We start from the raw sequence: 19,979 nt of genomic DNA on the forward strand, positions 1-19,979 counted from the left end.
CTCAGAGCACGATGCGTGTGTGTGTGTGTGCGTGTATGTGCGTGTGTGTGTGTGTTGGCACTGGAGAGTTGATCGCTTTTCCTGCCTTGCAAGAGACGCGCGCAGAGAGCTGGAGGGCTGGAGGGGGAACCGGTCCAAATTGGCTGAGATGGACATTTAGGGGGAGGGGCACTTAAATTTGGAGCCCCCTCCCCACCCTGGTACCTCCGGTACCACTTGGGAGGGGAAGGATGGAGCGGAAGGAGGGGGGCAAGTAAAAGTTTCTTGCCAGGCTGTGCCAGCCCTGAGCTTTCCCCTCTCTCCCCCCAGCGCACAGACTTGGGGGAGGAGCGGGGTGCGGGGCAGCGCGTCTCCCTCGGGTAGGAGCGAGAGACGAGCCAAGGCCGAGGAAGCTGGCTGCGGGCTCATTGCCCGGGAGCTGATGCTCGGATCCGGCGGGCGGCGCAGCCCGGAGCTAGGAGCGGCGGACGCTGGCTACCTGTCATTGCGCCCGGGGCCCAGGGCCCGGGGGAAGGGGAGCGGCCGGCGGCGAGGGGCGGGGGCTGCAGACTCCGGCCACTCCCCCTCCCGGGGCTCGGGCTCTGGCTCCTGTCCTGGGGGTGGCCACTCGCGCCCTCCTCTCCCACTGCTGGCCGCGCGCTCCATCGGCTCCGGAGGGGCCCCCCAGCTGCCCCGCGCCCACCCACTCCCCCAGCTCCCAGCGGCCACTCTCCCCCGCAACTTTCTGTGCTTTGTTCTCCGGCTGGAAATGATTTACGGAAGCCTCTTGGACAGGGTCTCCGCCAGGCGGCAAGAGCCCCGCGCTGAAATGTGTTGCCTTCTCATCTGCCCATCAATTATGGATGGAAACAAATAAGCAAGAGTCAATTTTGCATGAGCCCCTGCTCGGGCGCAGAGAGTCGACAAGGAGCCGGCGTTGGCAGGGGAATGGTGAAGCTGCAAGGTAGGGAAACTTTTTATTGCCTGGCTTGACAGCCGTGGTGTATTATTTATTTTATTTTATTTTATTTTATTTTATTTTATTTTATTTTATTTTATTTTATTTTATTTTATTTTCTGGTTTGCAGAAATTGAGACAGCAGCTGCCCGGGAGTAATCTAGAAGGGCTGAAAGCTTCCTCGGTCTTGTGTTACTGTTGGATTGAGATGAAGGTGTGCTTGGGCATTGGGCTGGATTTCTGCTAAATGGACTCTCTCGGGACCGCTGCTGTCCGGTGATGGCTGCAATCCTGAACTTGTAAAAAGCAAAATGTCAGGGAGTTTGAGGGAGAGAAGTGGTGGTGCAAATGAACAGCTCTGGAAGAGCTCCAGGTCGTCCTCCCTGCTGTGAGGTGACCAACCACTCAGTGAGCCAAGGTCCAGCGTCCCAGCCGCTCACTGCCCTGGGCTAGGTGATTCTCATTTAGAAGGACAGCGCATCATTATTGTAGATGTACAAGCTTTTGTAAACAGTAATCAGACCTTAGGCTCTCTGTGGCCGGGAGCTGCTTCCCATCAAAAATAACGGGGTAGGGTTTTTGGTTACTTGGGGAAAAGAAGTACTTGGCACTATCTACACATACACACACACACACACACACACACACACACACACATACACACACACACACACACACACACACACCTTCTAGCTATGGAGAAATTGCAAGTCTGTAGTAAAAGAAAAAAGTATAGGTATTTTAAAAGCAGTGCCATTTCCTCTACTTGATATTTGGGACAGCTAATTGAATTCTGCTGTTTATTTCAAGGCTGAAGTCCTAGCCAAAAAAAAAAAAAGTCCTTTTCTAAACTGGTTTGGATTCTTGCTCCCTCAGAATAGGGGAAATGAAGAAATACTTGTTTGGAGATATTTTTTGCCTAAGGTTTTATTTCCCTCCTACACTACCTAAAGACAATTAAGACATCTTATCACAGCCAGCTCAAGGTGAGATTTTTTTCTGTGTTTGTGGTAGTTTTAAACAATAGGCTTTTGTGCTGGTTTATTCGTGTTGTTAAAATAAAAAAGAATTATTTTGCTCTCAACTATCTAACTCAGGAAGTTGAGTTGTATGTAGTCATGTTTAATGTAATAAGTGACAGGCATATTCTGTCTGGCTGGCAAATATTACACAAACATTTATCCTAGCTTACATAAACAGAAATCTTCAGATAAGCTCTGAGATTTGGGGGCTTTTATTATCAGGAACTTAGACATCTCAACTCTAGCCTGGTTGTAGCCTAGTTTTTTGTTATTGTTGTTGTTTGTTTTTATGGTTAGTATCTGTGCTTTGATTTCTGTTTCTTTTTTTCTAATATTTATTACTGTTGTTGTTATTGATGTCGTCATTGTTAGATAGGACAGAGAGAAATGGAGAGAGGAAGGGAAGACAGAGAGGGGGAGAGAAAGATACCTGCAGACCTGCTTCACTGCCTGTGAAGCGACCCCTCTGCAGGTGGGGAGCCGGGGGCTTGAACCGGGATCCTTACTCCAGTCTTTGCGCTTCATGCCACGTGTGCTTAACCCACTGTGCTCCCGCCCACCTCCCTTGATTTCGGTTTCTAGAAGGTGCTTTCAGAAATACAGTTAAATAGATAACAGTGAGATTTCCAAACTGTTGTTTAGAATACCATTTTCTTCCATTGGTGCATTTAGTTAGACTAATAGCCACCTGCAGTTTCTGATTGGCTCCTGCAGAACCTTCCTACCTGCCCTTGTTTCTGCTAGGGATGATGCTACATAGGTAACCTTCTTGAAGAAACATGTCCCGTGTTTCTGTGTCTGTGCTTCTGTGATGTTGGAGAGCATGCCAGGAATGCTGCAACTTCACCTTCAGCAAACAGCTGCTGCTTAACTGGAGTTTGATTTAGACTTGTGGCATTCTGCCCTCTTGTGTGTGTGTGTGTGTGTGTGTGTGTAGGGGGCTCCTCTAGTAAAGCCATCTGGTCTCAACTGCCCTGGTCTGATGAATTTGAAAGATGACTGTGATGTAAACCTATTAGTCCTTAGACTGAGGGCATCTTGGAAATCCAGTGGATTTCTGGTGGCTTGCTGCACAGCAAAGACCAATCTGTCAGTAGCTGGGGTAAATGGGTCTGTGAATTCTATTACTTCAGGGGCATACAGGAAAATGAGCAGGAATTAGAATTTGATTGACAAAATGCCCGTGACTGTTGAAGACTTACTGAAACTGGAGCTCTTCTATTCTTGCTGCTCCATCATAATAAACTTCACTGATTAGCTTAGTCATTGCTTTTGCATGTGAATTTCACCAAGATGCAAATGGTAGTGGGGGTGGGGGGGTAATGTGCCTGAAGGAGGCTCATTTTTCACCCTTCCAATGCATTTTAGGCAGAGTTAAATGCCTGGCAGCATGCCTGACCATTATTGGTGTAACCTCTTATAAGAGGTACATTTCTTTCTTAGCAATTGGAAGATAAAATATTACCTTTTATTTCAATTAATAGATATTAAGCCTGCACCTTCTATATTCATTTTTAGAGGAAATAAGAAGCAGTAGGGATATGCCAGCCAATCAGTTTTTATTTAGAGTAACTGTCATTTTGCAAAGAGCCATGCTGATCGGTATTCCAACACCAGGTGAGGCAGATATGTTTCTGTACTTTCAACTTAAGAATGAAAAGAAGTAGAAAATGACAAAAATGAATCAATTGCTAAGAAATGTAAATATAAGCCCCCCCCCTTTTGGTGCATGCTATTTTAATGTAGAGGCCTGAAAGCAAGATTATCTCTATCAAATATCTATAGTGGTCCAGCCTGCATACCTTTGGCACTAATTCTGTATATGTAACTGCCATTGGAGTGGGAGATCTCACTTTCTGTGGCTTGTATGAATGGAACACTTAAAATCAAATCTACTGAAGCCAATGTCTTATGTCGCCCCCTACTTTGTGAACAGCTGCCAACTTCCAGTTGGAGGAAAAGAAAAAGAGATGTATATTTTTTACTTATTCCCATGACACGTGGAAAGAATATAACTATATTAAGCACATCAGCACTTTAAGGTTAAGTTGGCTATTAGGGCTGACTTTTCCTCCTACCCTGATAACAGTGGCAGTGCAGCTCCCTGTGGAAGCTGCTTCCTTTCAACCTAACAGAAGAACCAGGAGATCGTCTTACTTTGAAAAACAATCATTCACGGAACCAAGGGCAATCTAGTCGGTGGTTCACATAGATGCTGTCTGAGGTGTGCTGATCTCTTGAACTTTCTCTTCTCTCAGGCTTTTGTTAAATCACCCAGATTAGCATTTTTAACAACCCTGAAGTGAACTTCTTCCATTCTCTCTTCTTGGATACAGTCTATAGATCATCCATCATCCTGTCCTTGGCTACAACAGGCCGCTGGCTCTACCGCCATTTGGAGCTCCACAGAACCCATCTGACTGTGAACAGCACAGCTGGCTACAGCAATTTTTTTTCTCCCATACCACTGGCAGCATTGCCTGGCGCTGGTAACTAAAGTTAACAGCCAGAACAGGAAGTTTCCATTCTTTGCCAACCTGTGCTGGGCTCCCTATCTAGTTCTGGGGGACACACCTGTGGAAAAAGCCCTGGTGGCTTATTGTGGTGTGTTCCACTTAAGGACTGGCCTCAAGCTTTACTTGAACTATGGGAAAGCCTTTCTAGGTAAAATATGATTAAACTGCCAGAATTACAGAATTATTAAAAAAGTCGCCAGTCAGGCACCACTCATCCTAGACCTTTGCAATTCAGTCTATTTGAAAAGAGGAGAAAGAAATGAAGTAGCCTCTGGCCTTGGATCCCAAAGGACTAAAAACAGAAAAAGACCTTGTAGGGATTTTGGGAACTGGACAGGTTGCTCTCTGGTTCCTTGCACGAGAGCAAGTAGCAGACGGAAACATGTGATCTGTGTCTAATAGTGCCCAGTGCTTCCTGTGACATTGTTTTGTTTCCTTACTTTTACACAATCTGCTATGGTAATCATGTCTTGTTAGAGCAATGATGACATGAATTAGGTAGATACATTTGTTCAGTTATGTCTCCAAGCCTAAAAAATAAGTTGTTAATGAAGAGCACTGCTTCTGAAGATGGACTTGGGAAGGGGAGACTGCCTCAAGTGTGCTGAGAAATCGTTTTCTCATCATCTCCCCCCCCCCTTTTTTTTGGACCAATTAAATCAGCCAGAGGATGGCTAAGGATGATATAACAATAATGGTGGTGAGGATGATAATGGTAGTGGATGAGGAAGGCGGGGGAATAGCAGGAAATATAACAGTGTATACAACATTAGTCTGCTTACTCAATTGGAGCACCACCACGATCTCAGGTAGCCCTCTGAGAAGTCATTTTCCTCAAGTCACACAGCAGGGAGCTGGTAAAGACTGGATTTGAACTCAGTGTTCCCTGATATCTCAGTCCACCTTTTCATTATTGCATCCAACTGTTTTTGGGAGATTTTTTTTTTTTTACTCTCTTGATATTTATTACATTTTTCCCACTAGAAGAATCTTTTTTTTTTTTTTTTTTAATTCCTCCAGGGTTATGACTGGGGCTTGGTGCCAGCACTGAAAATCCACTGCTCCCGGTGGCCATTTTTTTCTATTTCATTGGATACGACAGAGAGAAATTGAGAGAAGAGGGGGAGGCAGACATAGGTAGGTAGGTAGGTAGGTAGGTAGCTAGATAGGGACAGACTGATTTGCAGACCTGCTTCACTGATTGTGAAGCATCCCCTCTGCAATTGGGGAGCTGGGGGGGGGGGACTCAAGCCCCAATCCTTGCACAGGTTCTTGTGCTTCTTATTATATGCCCTTACCCATGTGAGCCACTGCCCAGCCCCTTAGAAGAATCATTTTTCAAGGGATATTTTTCTGAATGAAATGACATGTACAGTTATCTTAATTTTCAGTGTTTTCCTAAATCAAATCTTTAAACTCATCTTTCATCTTTGTTCCTGTTGCTCAAACAAATATGACACATTCTTCAGGTGTCCTAGAATAGCACCTTCTCCCCCCGTTTGTCTCCACACTAGCCTTTCCTGTCCAAGATTTCAGTGGCACAGGACAAATGGCAATATTCATCATTCGCTTCCAAAAAGTGCTCTGCATCAAGATTCCACTGACATTCATTCCCCTGGTTTTGGCAGGTGAGGACCCATTATATATTCTTGTCCCACTTCCCAGGACTATTTATGAACCCCCATCAGCAGTGACAGTGAGAGCTAAAGCTCTGAATGGAGATGGTGGTACTGAAGTTTGACTATGTAATGTACTCTATTGTGATACACAGGTTTTCTGGGTGGTGGGAGAATCCTCTTCTCAGAAGCTGCTACTCATGTGTTAGCTTTTCTTGTTCTTTCTGTTTATTCAGAATTTCTATGGGAGGAGAGAGAAAGGAAAAAAGAAAGAAAGAGGCTCACATTACCAGTACATCTAGTGCTGAAATTTCAGGCTTTCAACATATATTTACTCAAAGGAAGTGTGGGTTGTTAAAAGTCCGCTATGTTGGTGGTACGTATATAATAAGACCTTAGAAAGGTTTGCAATTACTTAGTCTATTGTTGGAGTTCGTATTTAAAAATATAGTCAGGAGTTTCTCCTCGGCCAAGGAGCTGGTACATAGAACACCAAGCAGACGAAGCTCTTGGAGAAAATGACGCTTCCATTCCCCAGGAGCTGCTGACAGCAGACCAGGAACTCATAACCACCCCACCGAAGCTCCCAGCACTCATATTGGACCGCACCTTGGATTGGCATGGGGGAGACTCTGAAAACTTTTTTTGAGTCTGCAGATGTGTCTGTGTTTATCAGTGATTCCCTTGGGTTATTATGGGTTGAATATATATATTTTAAAAGCTTTAGGAGAGTGGGAAGAAGAGGGACTCAAGAATGTCACAGTTGTTTCTGTTTTGGCCATTGCTGGGGTAACCATTTGCTCATCCAGCTAATTCTCACTAAGTGCCTGCTTGGGACAAGTAGTTGCCAGGGTCAGGAAGGGGGTTCAAAGAGAATCACAGCACGGTCCCAGAGCTCAAGGATCTCATTGAGTGATATAGACAAGATGAGGTAAACACACAGCCAAAATAAAATGACATGTGTTTAAAGTGCCCAAAACACATATACGGACCTATGAACATCGAGAGGAGGGCAAAGTTATTTCTGGCTCAGCTGTGGTGGTCAGTTTGGTAAAGCTTTATGCAGCCACTGATATTTGAGCTGGTCCTTGAACTAGGTAGGATTTAGACAGGTGGACAATGAGGGACAGTGTGGGAGGCAGTGAGAAGGAAGGCATTCCAAGCATAGAGAACAGCTTAGGCAAAAACCCTGGGGTGGATGGGGGTGATGGTCAGTTGTCCACTCCAGAGTCTTAATCAGAGAAAGACTTGCATTTCAGGTGTGAAGAGGTGGCTCACTTGTGGAATCCACAAATAGTCACTGAATCTCTAGCCTCCTGTACTTAACCATCCAGCAGATGGGCGCTTGGCTTAAGCCGTCAGAATGAATGGGATCAATCTTGTGGCAATTTCGTGGATTGCTCCATGATCAGAGCTAAAGCCCCCACGTGAACTGCCAACTGGTACCATGTTACACATGAGCAATGCAAGGGATAACTTGATTTGCTCCAAATTTCCCAGCAAGATGCATTCTTCCCACAGAGCTGTTTAGCGGAACCAAACAACAAGTTTGCTGCTTCATCAGCTTTCTCTTTTTGGTAAACTTGAAACATTTTTTTAGACATACGTGCTCAATAATGAAAAACTTTTGAACACACACACACACACACACACACACACACTCTAACACACATTCTTCTGGAAGGAGAGAAGGGGATGCAGAAGCATGATGTAGAAGGGAGTGGAAACTTAGCAAAACATGAGAATGCCATGAGTTGGGTTCTAGGTTCTCGATAGCCTGCAGACCCCAGAAGGCAAGACTGCCCACACCCCTGCCAGTTAGCTGGGGGAATGACAGTTAGCAGACAAGCATCAAGGATATCAATAATTGTGTTCATTAAGTTTACCATTATATCCCTGCAGAGTGTGCCTGGCAAAGGATGCAGGGAATGAGGTTGAAGCTGTGAGGATCTGTTCCTAATAGAGTGGGGAAAAGTAGCAGCAAATAACTTAGTTGCTAATTTGTTCCTTTGGAAACACCCTATTCTTTTTACATCAGGAATGTAACATTCTTTTCTGGGTTTCAGAATAAACTCACTATGTCTTTAGTAGCTTCCAGTGACAATTCCATTTTCCCAAGTGTATCTTCTTCTCCCCCTCCCCCCCCATGCTTACTCCAAGTGAAGCTGCCTGGGTATGAGCATTGACAAGCCATGTTAATCCCCCTGAGTTAATCTAAGTTACACTCTGTCCACAGCAGAATTTAATAGTGGAGGTGATCAGCTTCATGGGAGGAAAAACTGGAAGCAGTGTGTAGCATAAGCATACTCATTAGAATATATAGCAAAGGAGAAATAAACAGAAAACAATTACATTAAGAAATGATTAAGTCAGTTGCTTTGCCAAGAATTGCTCCACTGGTTCAATTTTCCTTGATGCATTTAAGTCTGTTACAAGTTAATAGGTACATGACAAATAGCCTGAGAGAAGACTCTGACATCTGAAGAGTGGCTGCCAATGAGAGATCAATCAGAAATGATAGTTGGCCAGTGGTGGGGGAGGATTAAGCCTAGACCAGTTCACTGTTGGGCACTCTTCAGGAATATTCCAGTGACATAAAACAGATAACCTGTTGAGTCTAGTAATTAGTCTGGCTCCCGCCCAGTTGCTTTTTGAACTGAAGGGCGTACTGCCTCCCCCTGCTTCGAGCACACTTGCCTTCCAGACAAGACCTAAAATAAGCTGGCCTGGCTCAACTGGACTAATAATAACAGCAAGCACTTACTGTGTGCTTAAGATGAGCCATGGCACTGTGCCTAGCAGTTTAAATATGCCATCTAATTTAAACCTCATGCCCACACCACCACAAATGCAGGAAAGATAGAGAAGACAGAACTTGCATTTATTGAGTGCCTACTAACGCGCCCGAAGCTCTATTCCATGCACTCATTAAATCATCTGATCAGAATTCTTTGAGGCAGCTGCTATTAATAATATCCTCAGTGTGGGGGAGGGGAACTGAGGGATGGGCAATTAAGCCATTTTCCTAGAGGTTGAACAGTTAGTGAGTAGTGGAGCCAGGGTACTGGGATTCAGGAGAAGAGATGTAGTTGGATGGTGGAGAATGTGAGCTCTGGAGTGAGTCTTGTTGTCTGATTGATAAGCTGTGTGATTTGGAACAAATTGCCTAACCTCTCAGTTTCATTGCATGGAAAATGCATGGTGATGGAAGCATTCACGCAGTAGTTGTTGTAAGACATGAATGAATATTTAAATAGCACTAAGAATAGTACTGTTTGAATGCCATATATATCTGTGTGTGTGTATATATCAGTGTTTTTCTCTTTTTTAAATTTTGTCTCCAGGGTTATTTCTGGGGGCTCAGTGCCCGCACTACAAATCCACTGCTCCTGGAGGCTATTTTTTCCATTTTGTTGCCCTTGTTGTTTATCATTGTTGTTATTATTATTGTGGTTATTGCTGTCATTGTTGTTGGATAGGAAAGAGAGAAATGGAGAGAAGAGGGGAAGACAGCGAGGGGGAGAGAAAGATAGACACCTCCAGACTGATTCACCACCTGTGAAACGACCCCTCTGCAGGTGGGGAATCGGGGGCTCAAACCGGGATTCTTACGCCTGTCCTTGTGTGCTTAACCCAATGTTCTACCGCCCAGCCTCCTGTTTATTTTTTTTTAAAGATCTGATTTGTTTATTAATGAGAAACATAGGAGGAGAGAGGAAGAGTGAGACATCGCTCTGGTACATGTGCTGCCAGGGATTGAACTCAGGACCTCATGCTTGAGAGTCCACTGCTTTATCCACTGCACCACCTCCCAGACCACCTTTTTTTTTTTTAAGATAGGGATAGGGAGGGTAGGAGGGAGAGAGAGAGAATGAGAGAGTGAGAGTACACAAGAGAGACAGCAGCACTAAAATTCTCTACAGTACAGTGGGGACCAGGCTTGAACCTGAGTCATGCATATGGCAAAATAGTGCATTAGGTGAGCTGTTGGGTTGTTGGAAAGTCATGATGCATTTTTGCATAGAGAAGCATAGACAAATACATACTGACTTTTTTAACACCCCAATATTTTACCGGCCTTTTAGTGTCTATGAAATAAAAGTAAACTGAGCCTGACTTCAAAGCCCATCCATTTAGCCCCTATACTGTGTCATCTTTTCACATGCGATTTTATCATCTCTCTTTAACTGATACTTAAACCTTGGAGTTGGTTCATAACCAGTAACCCTCCACCATACTCAGTGGCTGCCACAAATCCATCCAGTATGCAAAAGGGAATTGGGAAGGAGCTTGGAGACTTATCCTAAAATTTGACACCTAGAATATTCCTAACCCAGGTGGGAGCTGTGTCAGATTCATGGTGTCAGAAATTTGGCTCTGACCCCTTGATTGTACTAAAAGACAAGCATAGTTGATTGGCATGGATCCTGTACTAGCTGTCCCTTGGGCTGATTAAAACTAGGGAGATTTCAGGCACATACTTAGACAACTCACATCTTTGATCTCCATGAGTGATCTTCAAACTTAAAAGCTTTCCAGCATCAGACAGTGTTAAAAGGCATATTCTCAGGGTCCCAGCACCAGTGGGTCTGGGATGGGGCCCAAGAGTGTGCATTACAAAAAAAAAAAAAAAAACACTCAAGTGATTTGTGCCTGTTCGCCCTGTACCACACTTTGAGAAATGATGCTCTGGTTTAGCCAGAGCCACTCAAACATCAAAGTGTGCCTGCAGATTGCCTAGCATCAAGGCAGATACCCATCCAACGGAGGTGCTAGACTTCAAGGCTAGTGTTGGCAGGCCAGCAGGTAGTGTATCTGAAACCTCTTGCCTCCTGCACAGGGAGACAGTTCTATGCTGAAGACATCCTGGCTAGCTCATGAAAGAGCCAAGAGAATAATAAAACCCATTCAAAGCTAAAGAACTATTTTTGTCCCTCCCAGTTTGGAAATGGACTTCACAGTGAGCAGAAATTAAAAAAAAAGAAAAGAAAAGAAAAGTGACACCCCACTTGTTTCTGCTGACTGGGTCTATATCATTTCCTAAATGGAGTCCTGGGCTGGTATTCATAGCAACAAGTTTTTGATTTAATGATAAACTGAGATAAAGGTAATCAAACTTCATGCTTCAGGCAGAAGGTGAATGCCTGCTGTGGGCAGGATGGAATGTTTCCTCTTATACTTGGTGCAATTGACTGGATGTTTAGAGAACATACCGAGGCTGTGTTTGGAGGGCTACAGGCTGGAAGCCCAAAGATGTAGGCTGCATGCACTCATTTGGGAAATGGTCTGGTGTGTGATGAACAGCCCCGCCTGCACTTGATGTTACTGTTTTTGTTTCATGGCAAATTCTACCTACCGTCGTCATGATAATGATAAGCCATAGGAGGAAGTTGGGAGCCTGCTATCAGAACCCCATCCCCTGGACTGCAGCCTGGCCAGAGTGCACATACAGACACCTAGTGAAGGCTCTGTATCCACATCTGCAGACTCCCACTTATAAGGAGTATTGAGTAAGTCTGGACAGATGAACAGTGCTCCACTGAAACCCAGTTCATTGCTCTTAGATCTACAGTATTTGAGCTTACCATGATACAATGAATCATACTTTATGGAATCACCATTTAAAAAATTATTTATGTATTCACTTGTTTATTGGATAGAGACAAGGAGAAATCCAGTGAATAGGCAGATCAAGAGGGACAGAGATAGAGACACCTGCAGCACTACTTCATCACTCATGAAGCTTTTCCCCCTGCAGTTGGGGACCGGGGTTTGAACCTGGGCCCTTGCACACTGTAATGTTGTGTGCTTAAGTAGTTGTGTCACCAGCCAGCCCCTCAGAATCACCATTGATCATAGTGAGCAATGTATACATTTCTACTCTGTGTGATGATATCCTAAGATAATAAATGACTAGACTCTTACTTAGTTCCTCATGTCTGCCAAGCACTAAAGTGTCTGACTCACATTGTCTTATGTAGTCCTCATATACTGACACTAGCTCTCGGGGGGCTCATACATTTTAAATTCCCACATGGTAGGTGAAGTTGATGGTTCTAAGGGAGCATCCTATAGTGGTTTCTTTTGCTGTTGGAACAAGTTACTGCAAGTGCAGATGTCTAACCCAACACAAATGCATTACTTTAGCATTCTGGATGGCAGACTGGGTTTCACTGGGATAAATTTTAGACGTCAGTGGGATTCTGTCCTCCTGGAGGTGGCAAAGGGAGAGTCCATTTCCCTATCTCTTCCAACTTTGAAAACTGGCAGCTTTTCTTTGCATGCTACCCACTTTTCCATCCTCAAAGCCATCCCTACCACCATTCCAAATTCTACTCAGAGTCAAGTCACCTTCCTGGGCTCTTATATCTCCCTCTGTTCTCTTTGTAGGACCCTCTTGTTTATACCCACGTAATCTCAGGTGGGGGTTAGGCCTTGCGGCCCCTCCTAGGAACTCCAGGAACATTTTCCTATGTGCAAATTCTTCTGGCCCTATCAAGTAGCATATTTATAGGTTCCCAAGATTAGGGACCTGGCATCTTTATGAATATCTTTGGGTAGAGAAGCAGTCAGCACTCTATGACTCCTACAGAATGGCAGAGCCAGAATTAATGCCTAAATATGTCTGACTAAAAAGCCCAATCTTCCTCAGTTAGTGGAAGAAACATTGAAATGGTGAAGAGAGCCTTATTGTTTTTAGAATAATCAATTGGAGGCTTCTAACTATAATCACTAGAGCAGTAACAAGACTGAAGTTTACACAACTGACTGTGTCCAAAGCAGGCTCTGTATAGTCATTCATTTATTTCTTCTGAGGATAGATGCTATTTGCCTGATGAACTGAATATGCAGGGCACCTGAATCCAGTTGTTTTTCATGTGGTGACTGAATAAAGAAGGAATCTTTGAGAGGTTAGGGGATCATTTCAAAAGACTATAGGAAGGTGTTTTAAAGGATTTGCCAACTCATTAAAGGGTAGTTGAGAAGAAGTGATGAGGACCTCTTGCTGGCTCTTTGAGCTGATTGGATGGGCTTTCCAAGGTCATACAGCTCACCTCCTGCACTGGGATCCTGATTAAACTCAGGAGTCTTGGTGTCCTTAGGGGTCAGTCAGAAAAACCAGAGCCTGTTTCGAGCTGAGGTCTCTGGACAACTATAGGAAGCTAGCTACCAGCTCTCAGCCCTTATTCTCTCAACTTCATCATCTTTCTCTCTTCTTGTCATCACATGCATTAGGTCTATTTCTGAGCTTTAACATCATCTTAAAGTTCAAAATATGCACCCACCGCTGAAGAGACTATCAGAGCAGTTAAAAAAAGAAAAGAGTAAGAGGACAGAACAAGGAGTCTGAAGACTCAGCCTGGCCCAGCATACAGCCAGTGAGATGTTTGTGGTCAGGGCTCTCTGCTGGGCTGCCTGGCACTGGTTTTCTGATTAGAACAAAGTAAACTAGGTAGCGCTGGAGAATATTTCCCCTGGTTCTTTCTGGGAATAATCGGATTCCTCCATGTTGTTGACCTTCATGTTTTATCATTTGGATAGCAGGATGAAGTCTAAATGGTAATTAAACATAGGAAATCTATGTCATAAAGGTACTATAGCACTCTTTAAAAGAGACACACACTAATAGCCCTCCAGTTTACCGTTGCTGTTCACATTTTACAAACACACTGCTCCTTCCTTTGGGGAATCACTTAAACTCTGCGGCTGCTAATACAGTTTTTCGACTCTATTTTCAGCAATACATAGATAATATTTTCTGGTAGCAGTAATTGCACCATACTCAGCTCTTGGGGGTTGTACACTGGCTCTGCACAATTTCCCTGTAATTTCTGTTCAATCCCTGAAGAGCCAGCCCCCATTTTACACACAGTACAGACAAGGCAGATGAGTTTCATCATAAAAAGCCAAGGTTGGCTGATTGGTAGTGGCTGTTGCAGCTTATATTATTGAGATTTGTGGGGCTGTGTCCAAGGTCAGGAGAAAAAAAGCTATGTTGACTGATTAGTAGAGTCTTCTCTGGTAGAGAAGGTATGTGCTAACCCCTGTACAGCAAGCAGGCCATATTGGATTCAGTGTTGTCTTTGGAGACACATCTCACCCTTCACACACTCATCCTCATTAATGGTCTTTGGTGGCTGACAAGTATTTAATGCAGATGTAGCCTGGCGTAATGTCTCATCTAACCACAAGAAGAGACCTTAAATAGCTGATCCACCAATAGGAAAATAGATAACTACCAATGCTAGTGAATTACTTTCACCAGTTCTTACCATTGACTTTTCCTTGTTGAATGCCCCTTCAGTTAACCCCCTCAACACACACACACACACACACACACACACACACACACACACACACACACACACTATTTTTGCAGTTACTTTCCATCTTTATCAAAATTTGGATACATGATTTTGCTGCTCCAGGTAATCCCTTTACCATAGGCTTGTAAATACAGACATATGTGAAAATACACCACCACACATACAAAAAGTTTTTAAGTCATAGTTTTCCAAAGTCAGACTTAGATTCCTGCCCTATCTCTTCACTAGATGTGAGAAAGTGGGTGTGTCACTGGTTTCTCCTATATTTGGTTTCCATTTCCTTTAAATAGAGAAATACCCCTTATCATACCGAGATGAGAAATCATTTACAGATGATGCTTAGAAAACGGTCAGCGTGGTTCTAGGCTCACAGTAGATGCCTAGTTATGTTGGCTACAGGAAGAGAAAACAACTTAAAAACCGCTCAACAGTGAAGGCCTGTTATTATGCCACACAATGCCTTGGGATGGAGTGACTCCAAAGCTGGTTCAGCCGTTGACTCAACAATGTCCTCAGAATATCAATATCCCATGTTCTTCTCTGCCCTTCTCAGCCTCTGCGCTTCTCTAGGCTAGTGCTGGCGGCAGTCCCTGCAATACTGGCTCATGAGAATTGAGCAGATCAAGAGACCACATCCTCCTTCTCTAGTGACATTCTGTCCTCAGTCTCTGTGGATAGCATCCCAGCTGCTCACAGTCGATGCTGTTGACTGGTGGGCAGGAAAACCGCACCAAAGCAGTTTTGTGAAGAGTGAGACTTTCCTTGAATACAGCCTAAGTGAAGGAGCAAAAATGAAATCACAGAGCAGAGAAAATTGAAAATTCAGATATTGAAAACTAGGTGGTGGGGGGGTGGGTGGTAGTGCAGTGGGTTAAGCACACATGGCAGGAAGTGCAAGGACCAGCATAAGGATCCTGGTTCAAGTCCCCAGGCTCCCTACTTGCAGGGGAGTCTCTTTACAGGCAGGGTGAAGCAGTTCTGCAGGTGTCTATCTTTCTCTCCTTCTCTCTGTCTTCTCCTACTCTCTCAATGTCTCTCTGTCCTACCCAACAACAACAGAAGTGGCAACAATAACAATGACAACAACAACAAGGGCAACAAAATGGGAAAAAATGGCCTCCAGGAGCAGTTGGATTCATAGTGCAGGCACTGAATCCCAGCAATAACCCTAGAGGCAAAAAAAAAAAAAAAAGACAGAAAGAGCACAAAACGCAAGGACCGGCATAAGGATCCTGGTTCGAACCCCGGCTTCCCACCTGCAGGGGAGTCGTTTCACAGGCGGTGAAGCAGGTCTGCAGGTGTCTGTCTTTCTCTCCTCCTCTCTGTCTTCCCCTCCCTCTCTCCATTTCTCTCTGTCCTATCCAACAACGACGACAACAATAATAATAACTACAACAATAAAACAACAAGGGCAATAAAAGGGAATAAATAAAATAAAATAAAATAAATAAAAAAAGAAAGACAGAAAGAAAACTAGGTGCTTAATTTTAAAACTCAGGCAAAAGCACAAAAAGAGGTAAAAGATGTACCTTCTCCCCAATCTTTTATGGGCCATGGGACTGGTGCTAGGTCAACAGAGGCTTAGAGTATATGTTCGGCAGTAGCTACATGGAATCAGCATTTTGTTAGAAGGCATTGCTGCCGTAGAGTGCTGTATATAACTGCAACCTGTGTGCCATGTGTACTGCAGGAACATTTATAAATGCAGCCCAGCTGTAAAAGTATATTAAAGTGTGTTATTTGGCCAGAAATATTTTTATGCCCATTATTTTAAGGTGTTGCGTGTCTAGAAGCAGGTTTTGCATTTGAACACGTAAAGGATATGGCATTGGAGAACTATGCTAAAAACTGTGGGTATCTGTAAAATTAATGAGGACATGTAAAATGGATTTGCTTTGCATGCCACTGCGGTTTTTTTTCTTCTGTAGCTTATTTTAAAAGAGAAAGAAGATATCCCTACCAGATAAACACTTTGAAACATCATCATACATAAAAGCCATCATTAGGAAGACCCTTTTATCTCTTGAGAGGTAGAGACAGAAACACTATCTCCAACTCTATTCAACTCTGAGACATTTTATAATTACAACTTCATATTTTCCTGTGATTCCTACTTCAAAAAATAATAATTAACCCCTAAAACTCTAAAGTTAAAGTGTCCATATGGGCACAAATGCTTTCACTGCTTTGTTCTACTGATTTTCATTTAGAGAGAAAGAAACAAAGAGAGGAAAAGAGAGGTTGTACCAATTCTGTCTCTGTTGACATAGCACCAGTCCCATGGCCCATGTGAAAGGTTGGGGAAGAGGTATATCTTTTAACTCTTTATGTGCCTTTGCCTGAACTTCAAAATTAACCACCTAGTTTTCAGTATCTGAATTTTTAAAATATTTATTTATTTATTCCCTTTTGTTGCCCTTGTTTTTTTATTGTTGTAGTTATTATTGTCATAGTTATTGATGCCATCGTTGAATAGGACAGAGAGAAATGGAGAGAGGAGGGCAAGACAGAGAGGGGGAGAGAAAGACAGACACCTGCAGATCTGCTTCACTGCTTGTGAAGCGACACCCCCTGCAGGCGGGAGCTGAGGGCTCAAACCCGGATCCTTACACTGGTCCTTGTGATTTGCGCCACGTGCGCTACCACCCGACTCCCTCAATATCGGAATTTTTAATTTTCTCTGCTCTGTGATTTCATTTTTGCTCCTTCCCTCAGACTGTATTCAACAAAAGTCTCACTCCTCACAGACAAACTAGCTTTTCTCCACTGTTCTCTGCAGATCCAGCCTCAGCTGCTTTCCTCCTTGAGGAACAAGTCTCCTTGAGTTCTAGTCCTAAATCTGAATCTGATTCTGAGCCTGGAAGTAGCATTCTCAATAGTGTATCCCTTGGTGGGATCCCCAGCAGCATGGATGGTGCCAGGGGAGCTCCCTGGATAGTGGAGCAGAATTGTTTTCTTCCTTCTCTTTCTCTCTCTCTGTCTCTTGTTCTCTCTTTCTTAAAAAAAAAAAAAAAAAAAAAAAAGCCTGAAGGCAGTTCAGCATGAATGTGCAAGGTCTTAATTCTCCAGAGCCACAAAATAAATAAATAAATAAATAAATAAATAAATACAAATATTTATAATAGGGTAGGAAAAGCACAGTCTGATTCTGCCACTCGATTTCTCAGAAACCTTATTGAAAAGTCAGGATTAGATCCCTACCCCACAGAATTATCATGAGATCTTTCTTAAGGAGGAAATACGTGCAGCACATGCAGCATAGTATCACCATGCCAAAACCTCATTACACTTTCGTTGTTTTATTGTTTTCAAATCCAGAATGCCTGACAATCCATGAAATGAGATGAAGGACTTGTAGATTTTGCACATGGGTCGTTTCCACAGGACATACCCGACTGGCTATTTCTTAATGCATAGAGAGAAAAAAAAAATATGACCTGTTTTGATGAGAAGCTGGCATTTTTTTTGTATCCATAAGGAGTTCAGAAATACTACCACATTACACACTGACTTATTTTAGACATGGTTTTGACAACTTATTTATGGTGGTTATTATATTTATTTTTCTATTTTATTTTGTCATCTCCAGGGTTGTACTGTTTTGAGTTGACTGCTTTTCAGATGGAAAGAGAAAGAGACCAAGGGAGAGAGGCAAAGACACCACAGAACCAAAGCTTCCTTCAGTGAGGTAGGGACCTGACTTGTGGCCAGGTCTTGTGTCTATCTAACAAAGCAAGTGTCCTATGTGCATGAGCTAGCTTGTTCGTTCTAAGACGTGACTTAAGGCTTATTATGTGCTGAAGTATTTTTCTGTTTAGGAATTGTGGCAATTAAACAATGGGCCAAGAATACGAGGAAATTGACTTTATTAGCTTGTCTTGAGGTAATTTCCTAGTTCTATTCCTTTACTCAGGCACTTGTTTCTGTCACTTACATATCTATGCAACAGGTCATTTCTCAGTGTTTTTATTATTCAAAGAGACTTCCCCTTTGCTTTCAAAAACTCAAAGTCCAGGGAGTCAGCTGGTAGCGCAGCAGGTTAAGCACACGTGGTGCAAAGCGCAAGGACCAGCATAAGAATCCTAGTTCGAGCCCCTGGCTCCCCATCTGCAGGCGAGTCGCTTCACAAGCGATTAAGCAGGTCTGCAGGTATCTATCTTTCTCTCCCCCCTCTCTATCTTCTCCTCCTCTCTCTGTTTCTCTCTGTTATATGCAACAACAATGACATCAATAACAACAATATAATAACTACAACAATAAAAAACAACAAGGGCAATCAAAGGGGATAAATATAAATTTTTTTTAAATAAAGAAGTAAAAGTCCAGTAAATATTGAAGTGACTCCACAACATATGAGAACTATGGTAGTTATCTTTAGACGGTGGGAGGGTGGGGATACAGATCTTTGGTGGTGGGTGTAGTGTGAAACTATACATTGTAATCTTACAGTCTTATAACAAACTATTAATAAATGTTTATGTATATATTATTTATTTTCTCTATTATTGCCCTTGTTTTTATTGTTGTTGTAGTTATTATTGTTATTGATATCATTGTTGGATAGGACAGAGAAACAGAGAGAGGAGGGGAGACAAAGAGAGGGGGAGAGAAAGACACCTGCAGACCTGCTTCACCGCTTGTGAAGCGACTCCCCTGCAGGTGGGGACCCAGGGGCTGGAACAGGGATCCTTACGCCAGTTTGTTCCTTGTGCGCTTAATCCGCTGCACTACCGCCCGACTTCCAAGAAATATCTTCTTAACAAAATGAACCACACAGAAAGTAAGTTTCCTTGTTGCATGGCCCCTTGCATAGGATTTTATGCTGTAGCCATCTTAAAATTCTGAATATTTTTTAATAAGGAGTCCTTTCCACATTTTCACTTTATACGTGCCCCTGAAAGTCATGTAGCCTGTCCTGATTGCTACTTTCCACCAGTGACATTAAGTGTATCGGTCTGAAGAGTGAGGGGTTGAACAAAGCCAAGAACTCTAGGTTTGAATACATATGTTCAGCCAGCTACCTAAACTCCCTCAGGCCTTGGTAGTCACAGAATTAAACTAAGGTATAAGAGATACAGTAGTAGCCAGGGTTACTGCTAGTAATCTTCACACTTGAGGAGAGTTAAGACACAGGTGTAAAAATATGTTCAGTCTGGGTTTGGGTTATGATTATGGTGGTCACACACCCAAAACTGAAAACTAGGGCATGGACTAAAAAAGACAAAGAGAAAAAAAAAAAAAGAAAGAAAAATTGAAATCATCTTGAGATGTTGAACTGTGTAGATCAACATGCTGTTTTGGTGGTCTTATGTATAAAATTAAATTGATTAAGCACTAGCATTATTCCATTCAACTTATTTTCCTCTCTGGGTTTTATGCTGTAATCCTAGGGCAGACCTACCCCCTTCTAGCACTTACCCCACACTGCAGAAAGAACATCTGTAGCCAAGGCCTTACTATATAAATGTTGGCATCTGTAAGCATGATTTTATTTTCAGGTCTGAAAGTTTCCATATATCAGAGTATTCAGCTAGCACACTGACCATTAAAATAGTCTTTAC

The 19,979-nt window shown here is 43.2% G+C and overlaps 1 protein-coding gene across 16 annotated transcripts in view; it reads left to right on the forward strand.

Annotated features, from left to right (window-relative positions):
* Window positions 1-19,979, forward strand: part of SEMA6D (semaphorin 6D) — a 790,451-nt gene that overhangs the window by 725,718 nt on the left and 44,754 nt on the right. For 5 of the 16 annotated variants that reach the window (XM_060174607.1, XM_060174598.1, XM_060174595.1 and 2 more), the window contains exons 1-2: window positions 97-943; window positions 18,008-18,106. The exons of 1 other annotated variant lie outside the window; for it this stretch is intronic. The gene's annotated coding sequence lies outside the window, so the exon portion shown is untranslated. Of the gene's footprint in view, window positions 1-96; window positions 944-18,007; window positions 18,107-19,979 lie in introns of those variants that run through there. 10 more of the 16 variants (XM_060174599.1, XM_060174596.1, XM_060174611.1 and 7 more) reach the window with 7 other exon arrangements.

Source organism: Erinaceus europaeus, chromosome 16, assembly GCF_950295315.1.
Source record: "Erinaceus europaeus chromosome 16, mEriEur2.1, whole genome shotgun sequence".
NCBI lineage: Eukaryota > Metazoa > Chordata > Mammalia > Eulipotyphla > Erinaceidae > Erinaceus > Erinaceus europaeus.